Source organism: Gobius niger (assembly GCF_951799975.1).
Source record: "Gobius niger genome assembly, chromosome: 5".
In the NCBI taxonomy this organism is placed as follows: Eukaryota; Metazoa; Chordata; class Actinopteri; order Gobiiformes; family Gobiidae; genus Gobius; species Gobius niger.
Genome location: NC_136856.1, coordinates 41344347 through 41352540, shown reverse-complemented (window position 1 = coordinate 41352540; position 8194 = coordinate 41344347). Strand labels below are relative to the sequence as shown.

Sequence of the window (8194 nt, the reverse complement as noted above, 5' to 3'; positions counted from 1 at the left end):
TCCAAATGGGAGTGTATCTTGTGATACTGGAACGTTGATGGAGGTTGATCTCCCTGAGTCCCCGGGCAGCCTCCACACCTCTCAAAAGAAAACGGTTTGAGCCACCCTCTGACCCAAGCTTCCGGACTGCTCAGGGTAAAACATAAAACAGCTTATCAACATCTATAACATATCTTACATAGGGTGTGTTTGCATTTCACTTTTAAGACTAACATTAGTTTTGTCTCTCTTTTTTATTAATTGTACTCTAGCGCCCCCATACCAGTCTCGCCCCACAAGCAGAAAAAATACATTGTTCATGAGGACCAGCTGTTAGGTCTTTTCCACACATGTCCCATGTGCAACCATCATTGTTCTATTGACACAACGACAGTGGGCACACTCCTCCGGGTGAAGCAGGTGTGTAGTACCTGTGACGACTACAATGCCTGGTCCAGCCAATGGTGAAGGAGATCCCTGCCGGAAACCTTCAGCTCAGTACGGCGGTGCTCTTCACCGGCTCATCTTTTCGCTAGATTTCAAGGGTAGAGTAATATTATTGTTTGTGTTGATTGTCCATATCTATCAGTCTATGACATTAGTTTTTTATTTTATAGTTCCTGGGGGCCGTCAACAAGCTCCTCATACGAACAGTCACCTGGCAGTGGAAACTGGAGCAGGATCAGTTTGTCAGGGAGGCTATTGATGGTGGGGCTTCTACACTGGGTGGGGATATGCGAGCAGACTCTCCTGGTAAGTCATTTAGAAAAGCAAAAGGTTTGTAAGCTATGTGTGGAAGTTGCCTAAAGTGACATTTGAATTATTTTAGGACATTCGGCAAAATATGGGAGTTACACTATGATGGATCTCTAACAACAAAGTCATTGATATCCAACTAGTCCAGGTAGGTATTTACAACTAATACATACAATTATGTAGACTGGAGGTATAAAGAATTTTGTTTTTGGCAGAGCAATGAAGTTGGGAACAGTGTGCGGATGGAGAAGGAGGGATTTGTCCGTAGTTTGAGTCTGCTCGAGGAGAGAGGTCGAGAGGTGAAGGCGATGGTGACAGACCCACACACGGGGGTGCACAAATATTTGAGAGGAAAAGTGGGACATCACTCACTACTTTGACCCATGGCATATGGGAAAGGGTCTGTATGTTTATAAATGTATATATCTGTGTGTGTGTATGTGTATATATTTATGTATATTTTTTATACCCCAGGAATTGGAACAAAGTGCACGCAGGATGTGCGGCATTGGAGGAAGAGTGTAGTAAACCACTTATACTGGTCTGGTTCAAGTTCCACCTCAGGTGATGAGGTTGTGGCCAAGTGGACATCTGTGGCCAATCATGTTCAGAATGTCCACTCACATGGAAATGCCCTGTTCCCTCACTGCCTGCATGAGCCTCTGTTTGGGAAAAAGGCAAGAGTGTGGCTAAAACCAAGTAACTATTATGCATTGTGTGTAAACTAAAAAATATATAGATCTATCGTCTTCTTTGCATGTGAAAAACTTACTGCCATTTTGCTGGCGCCACGTTTCATCAAAGATGTTGCCAAAATTAGCCCTCAGTACCACACTTCAACACTCGAGGCATTTCATAGCCTGATACTGAGGTTCTCCCCCAAAAGTGTGGCTGGTGCAACTGCTCATTATTAGTTCTGTAAAAAGCCCCTTTTGTGTTTGTTTGTTTGTTTGTTTGTTTGTGTGTGTGTAAACAGCCATACAGGCCAAAGCTCCAAATCGGAGTGTATCTTGTGATACTGGAACATTGATGGAGGTTGATCTCCCTGAGAGTCCCCGGGCAGCCTCCACACCTCAACCGAGACTCTTCCCTGTCTGTGTGAACAGGGAAGAGTCTCGGTTGTTGTCGTCTCCATCAGCTTCTGTCTCCATCAGCTTCTGTCTCCATCAGCTTCTGTCTCCATCAGCTGCTCAAACCAAGTCCAGAGCAGAGACAGAAGAACCAAACTGTCCACACACAAGTCTGCACCAGAGACCACTGTCCACCACTGTCCAGGACCTGATGGAGCTGAGCAAAAGAAACATCAGTGCTCTTTTTGTGACAAGAGATTTAGGTTGGAATCTAATTTACGAACACACATTAGAATCCACACGGGGGAGAGACCGTACAGATGTTCCTCCTGTGAGAAAGCATTTACAGTAAAAGTTCATCTCGATGTACATGTGAGAACACACACTGGTGAAAGACCTTACAGCTGTCAAACCTGTGAGAAAACATTCACACAAAGCGCTCATCTTAATGCACATAGAAGGAATGTTGAGCAGGTAAGAAATGAAAACTATTTTTAGAATGTAACCATGAATAATACCAATACTTTTAGGGTGAAAATTGCTGCTATGCATTCTAACGAAAGTGCTATGAGGTCGCATGCAGTAACTGCAGTGGGGATGCTGAGGTCTGCCATTGTCTACCTCAAGTATAAGCATGGTGGTGACTACACAGTCCGGGCACTGAAGACCAACCCTACCAGATGTATGACATATTCATTCAAATCAGCGTCGAAATGAATGAGGAGTATAGAATAAATGTTCATGCTTTATTTCCAGTCTACATTGACAGGCTGATGGAACTCCTGTTTGACTGTGTGGTGGAGGATGCTCAGCCATACAGGGAATACTCTGACCAAATACCGGTGCCAGAGCCACTCTGTGCCCAATCTGATAGGCCGGACAAGCAAGAGGCAGTGAGCAGGCACCATGAGGTGACTAACTTACCAGAACATAAATACCCCCAAGACTACAGCTACTACAAGTGCTTGTAGTGCTAAATAGCTGGAAAATAGAGTATAGCCATGTCAACCATTTTGAAATGGCCTGTATTACCTTTTTAGGGCCCCAAATCTGATCTGTAGATGATAGAATGCTGCATGACTACAGAGCCTCTCGAAAGTATTCATACACCTTGAACATTTGCACATTTTGTCATGTTTACAATCCCAAACATAAAGATCTTATTTAGATTTTTTTACTGAACGTTCACACACAAGTATCAGACAACTGTGAAGTGAAAGCAAAATGATACATGACTCTGTTATTTATAATTGTAAAGTGAAAAGTGGGTCGTGCATTAGTGTTAATACAGCATGAATGAATACTTTGTGGAACCCCCTTTTGCTGCAGTAACAGCAGCAAAGAAAGAGGCGTGCTCCCGACACGCTAAATCTGTGCAATCTCTAAGTAGCTATTGACAGTTATTGCTTCCTCTGTCGTCTCTGTTCAGGACTGAAGTGCTCTTAGTCTGTGTAAAAATGTCTAAGCTCCAAACGCTGAGAGCTTCTGCGAGCGTCTGGATGTGGAGGCTGATGAGATGTCTGCGCTGGTGGAAAGAACCACAGCCGAGTACGAGGAGGAACTATGTCGCTCCGAAGAGGAGATACCACAGGAGACTGCAGATCCTGGACCAGGCTCTGAGCCGAAGAGTCCTTCTGAACCAGGACTTCACACAGACTCTACGGATTCAAGAGGAACCAGAGGACCACCGTCTCTGAGGAGCAGCTGCCAGAGTAAGTTCAACACTTTAAACATGGTCAATTTCACTGACTAATGTTGACAAGTAAGGATTAAACAACTCAGAAGCGCATTAGACGGTTATAATGCACGACGCGGAGTCAGTTATAACCGTCTAATGCGGCTCCTCGTTGTTTAATCCGCTTATACCAGGGTCCCACAAACGCAACATTTATAATAAATGTTTTTTTCATTGACTAAAGTCACTAAATCTGCCAGACTACGGGACTATTTTGTGTGGGTTATTAGCCGGTCACTGAAGGCTGGTCTCAGAGCGAGTCATTCTCCGCAGCTATTACGAGGATCTCAGTCAGGCTCAACGACACAACATCAGCACAGAATCACAACACAACAGGACTAACCCGGAAACACTTTTCCCTGGAAGTGTCACAGGATGATAAATCTGATTTTATTGTTTGTTTGTGCTTTTATTTTGAAGTGATTTTATCATGGTGCGTTGCGGTGCTTTTTATTTCCTGTTTTTAATCACCTGGACCCTCACACCTGTGGCAGGCTGTTTTAACCTAGTTTTTATCCAATGAGCGTGGCGGACAATGGGCTTTTATTGGACACTGAACCATTTGAAGCAGAGGAGTGGGTAACGAGAAAGCACCGGCTGGCTGGCTTGGGCGAGGACGGAGACGGCAGAAGAGCAGAAGCAGCACCGGGAGCGGCAGCAGCAGTGAAGCCAGAGTACCACGTGCAACACGGCAGGCGGGCAGAGTTTCTCTGCCCCTGCGCGTAAGTAACGCTCCGTAGTACTCTGGCGTATTTTGGGGTTAGCTGCTGCCTAAAGTGTTTAGCTGTGTGGGTCGAGCGACTGCCCCTGAGTTTTGTCCTCCACATCGGCTCCGCCAGCGGGAGGACCAGTCACGCACCACCATCCAGTGAAGCCAGAGTACGACGCTGATCACGGCAGGCGGGCAGAGTAACTCCCGCGTGTAAGTACCCTTCTAGTACTCTGGCAGGATTGACTGTGTTGGCTCTAGAGCCGTCTAAAATAAAAGGACAAATTACTGCCTTTGGCCTGTTTGCCCACAGAGACGCCGAGGAAAGGAAGCACGGAACACAACTCTGCAGAGACCACTGTCCACCACTGTCCAGGACCTGATGGAGCTGAGCAAAAGAAACATCAGTGCTCTTTTTGTGACAAGAGATTTAGGTTTGAATCAAATTTACAAACACACATTAGAATCCACACGGGGGAGAGACCGTACAGATGTTCCTCCTGTGAGAAATCATTTACAGTAAAAGATAATCTCGATGTACATATGAGAACACACACAGGTGAAAGACCTTACAGCTGTAAAAGCTGTGAGAAAACATTCAAACAAAGCGCTCATCCTAATGCACATAGCAGAACACACACAGGCGAGAAACCCTTCAGTTGTCCAGTGTGTAAGAACGCCTTTACTCAGAAGAGTGCTCTCCAAAGGCACATGAAGTCTGTAAGAACGCCTTTACTCAGAAGAGTGCTCTCCAAAGGCACATGAAGACCCACTGAGGACCACTGAGCCCAGAGGATCCCAGAGCATGAAATACATCTGTGACTTCTGTGATACTGCAATAAAAAAATGCTGCATCATTTGTGTCTCAGCTCTTTCATCCACAGCTTTCTTCTCAACAACCCTGCAGTATTTCCACACTTTACAATATAGTCCAGGAGGACAAAACAAATGACTTAAAGTGCATACGACACATTAGACACCATTTTTTTTGTTAAAACCTAATTACTTATTATTAACACAATTATATTCAAGATTTGGCTAAAGATTGTACCCAGCTTCCTTTAGCTTGGGCATTTCTTTGTTTATAGTTTCACTTCCTTATTGGACACCGACAGGAAGTGACAAAGATGAAGTAAAACAATTTTAAACTGTTGCCGTGCCGACCATGTTTCTCACACCAATGGCATAAAATTCTCTTTTACTGAGCTCAGTTTGGATTTGATAGTCCAGTAATACTGTTACTGTTTGTTAACATTACAGATGTGTAAAGAAAGTATGATCCACAAAACATCCAGCTGTAGTTCTGGCTGAAGTTGTTCACATTTTTTGCTCATAAGTTGCTAAGTAAGTCATAAGTTGTTACTTTTAAAAATGAAATTTCCTCTCATGTCTCTTTGATAAAATGTTTGCAAATATTAACCTCTTCATCCCCCGCATTAACCGAGCACATTCTCTACAGTTTGGCTTTACCCAAATCTAGAAGCTTCAGTAACAAAGTGTCAAAACAGTGACAAAAAAGTGATAAAAATGAGAGAACAAACAACGCAAGGAAAAAAATCAGTTTAAATTAGCCACACTGGCCTTTAGGCTGTAAACTCCAGTCGAGAAGCTTTTAGATTTGCGTAAAGCTGAACTGGAGAAAATGCACTTGGTTAAAGGAACAGGCCATCGTTTTTCCTACTGAAATATATTTTTGCCTGAGCTTAGACGAGTTGATTCGTACCTGTCTGGTCTTTGTTCCCGTGAAAGAGCGTGGTAGCTTCTAACGTCACCCCCGTTTGGAGCTACAGGAATATGCTGGTTGAGAACAAATGCAAACAACATCTTTGGTCGTTTTGCGGGACTGAGGGCACACACAAAGACCACACAGGTACACATCAACTCGTCTAAGCTCAGGTAAGAACATATCTCAGTATCTAAAAACGGTGGCCTGTTCCTTTAAAGTGGAGTGAATGTAAAATTGTCCCATGTAAAGCGCTTTATCACTGACAATGAGTTTGACGTTTGACCTTTTCGCTTTTCTTGAAAACGGCTAGTGAAAATGTCCGGTCACGATTACACGACACTTTGTCTGAGAAAGACAAGGAGTTGTCAAATGAAGTTGTGAACTGGACCGTCACTCCGGTGAAGAAGAAAGCTAAAAGAAGTATAGTGAAGTCTCAAGATGGCCACGCAAGGGAAGACACGGTCAATGCTGTCCTCCAAGCGGTCAATGTGCTGACCCAAGAGATGACTCAACACTTTATGCGTTTTGAAAAGAAAATCGAGGAAAATCCAGTTGCCATTGAAAAGAACAAAAGCGACATTGCCAAGCTCCAAGTCGAGATTGGATGTGTGGCTACAAGGTATCAAAATCTTTGATAAAGAATTCAAAATGAGTCAGTTTGCAGATGATACCGTTATTTTTTTAAGGGATAAAACCATGGTTGAAGTAGCTCTAAAATTGATTTGTGCCTTTTCAGATGCATCAGGTCTGTCTCTTAACATTAACAAATGTGAATTCCAATCCATACATGTGCCGACAGCTCTATAGGCTCCATAAAAGTCCAGTCTGAGGTCAAATATCTGGGGTTAACCATTTGTAAAGACAGTGAGAGGGTACAAGAGACCAATACTGGGAAACGCATAACTGATATGAAAAAATCTTTTGAGTCACTGGCTGACCAGAGACCTTACAATATTCAGAAGAGTTCTCTTCAGGGTTGCCAGGTCTGGGCAGCCAAACCCGCCCAAAAATGAATGAAAACCGCGGAAAACCCGCGGACATACGGCGTGGCTGGAATTTTCAATATTGTTTCCGAGTTAACAGAGCCCATGTGCTCCTACGATGATGAGAAACCGCCCCTACTCCCTTATTGAACAAGCAGCTCAAAGAGCCTTGGATTTGCCTTCGAAATAGTGATTTTGATCAAGTCAACATTGATTACAGCAAGGCAAAAAAACGCGGACAGTTTTTGTCACCCGTGGAATGGCTTTAAAAACCGCCCAATTCTCGTATCCAAAGCCGAGGGTGTTTCAAAGTTAATTCATCCCTGCCACTCTCTGTTTACCTCAAACAATAATATCAAAAAAGCCAATTCTGTGATTTTTCAGTTCATGTGGAGAAATGAGACACACTATTTAAAGTTAGTTAAGGAATATAAGAATGGTGGTGTTAAAGCCTTAGATTTTGAAGCGTTAATCCACAAATTCCACAAAATTGAATAGACAACATTTCTCAATGTGAAATCTCAATTTCTCCACTAACTGATCACTGTGCTGTGACCCTGGTTCTTGCTCTAAAGAATAAGAAGCCACCGTCTAAATCATTGTGGAAATTCAATGACACAATGAACATTTTTGCAACAAAGTAAAAAATCTGTAAGTAAACAACATCTTTAGACTCTACACCCTTAAATAGATGGGAATGGTTTAAATTCAGAGTTCGGGACATTGCAATAAAAGTTGGAAAACTCGCCTCTCGACAAAAGAGGAAAGAACAAAATGTAATTCTAAGCTCTATTAATCATTTATGTATCAAGTCTGTGTTAACTCCTGATGAAAAAGCCCATTTAAACTCTCTTCAGAGCCAGCTAGATAATATTTTTACAGAGAAAGCTCGAGGTGCCTTTATTCATTCCAGAGCTCGCTGGATTGAGGAAGGCGAAAAAAAATTCTAGTTACTTTTTCAGTCTCAAGAAACACAGACAATCTAAAAAGAAAATATCTAAACTGAACATTAACGGCATTGTCACTGATAATCAGGAAGATATAAACAGGGCAATTAGATCCTTATATAGCAACTTATATTGCTCCAATGTCTCTGAATCAAATTGCGAATCTTTCTTTGAGTCAATTAAGGACTTTGGCGAGACTCAGTTAGTGAAGGAATATAAGAATGGTGGTGTTAAAGCGTTAATAGGTGTCAGGTGGAGGGCGGGGCCAATACAACCCTATGGGAGAAAT

General features: G+C 42.9%; 1 long non-coding RNA gene across 1 annotated transcript; it reads left to right on the top strand.

Annotated features, from left to right (window-relative positions):
* The first annotated feature begins 613 nt into the window (after positions 1-613).
* On the top strand, positions 614-1130 carry LOC306963139. The gene is made up of 3 exons (XR_013792888.1): positions 614-732; positions 809-883; positions 951-1130. It is a non-coding gene; the product is annotated as an uncharacterized lncRNA (long non-coding RNA).
* Positions 1131-8194: the final 7064 nt, after the last annotated feature.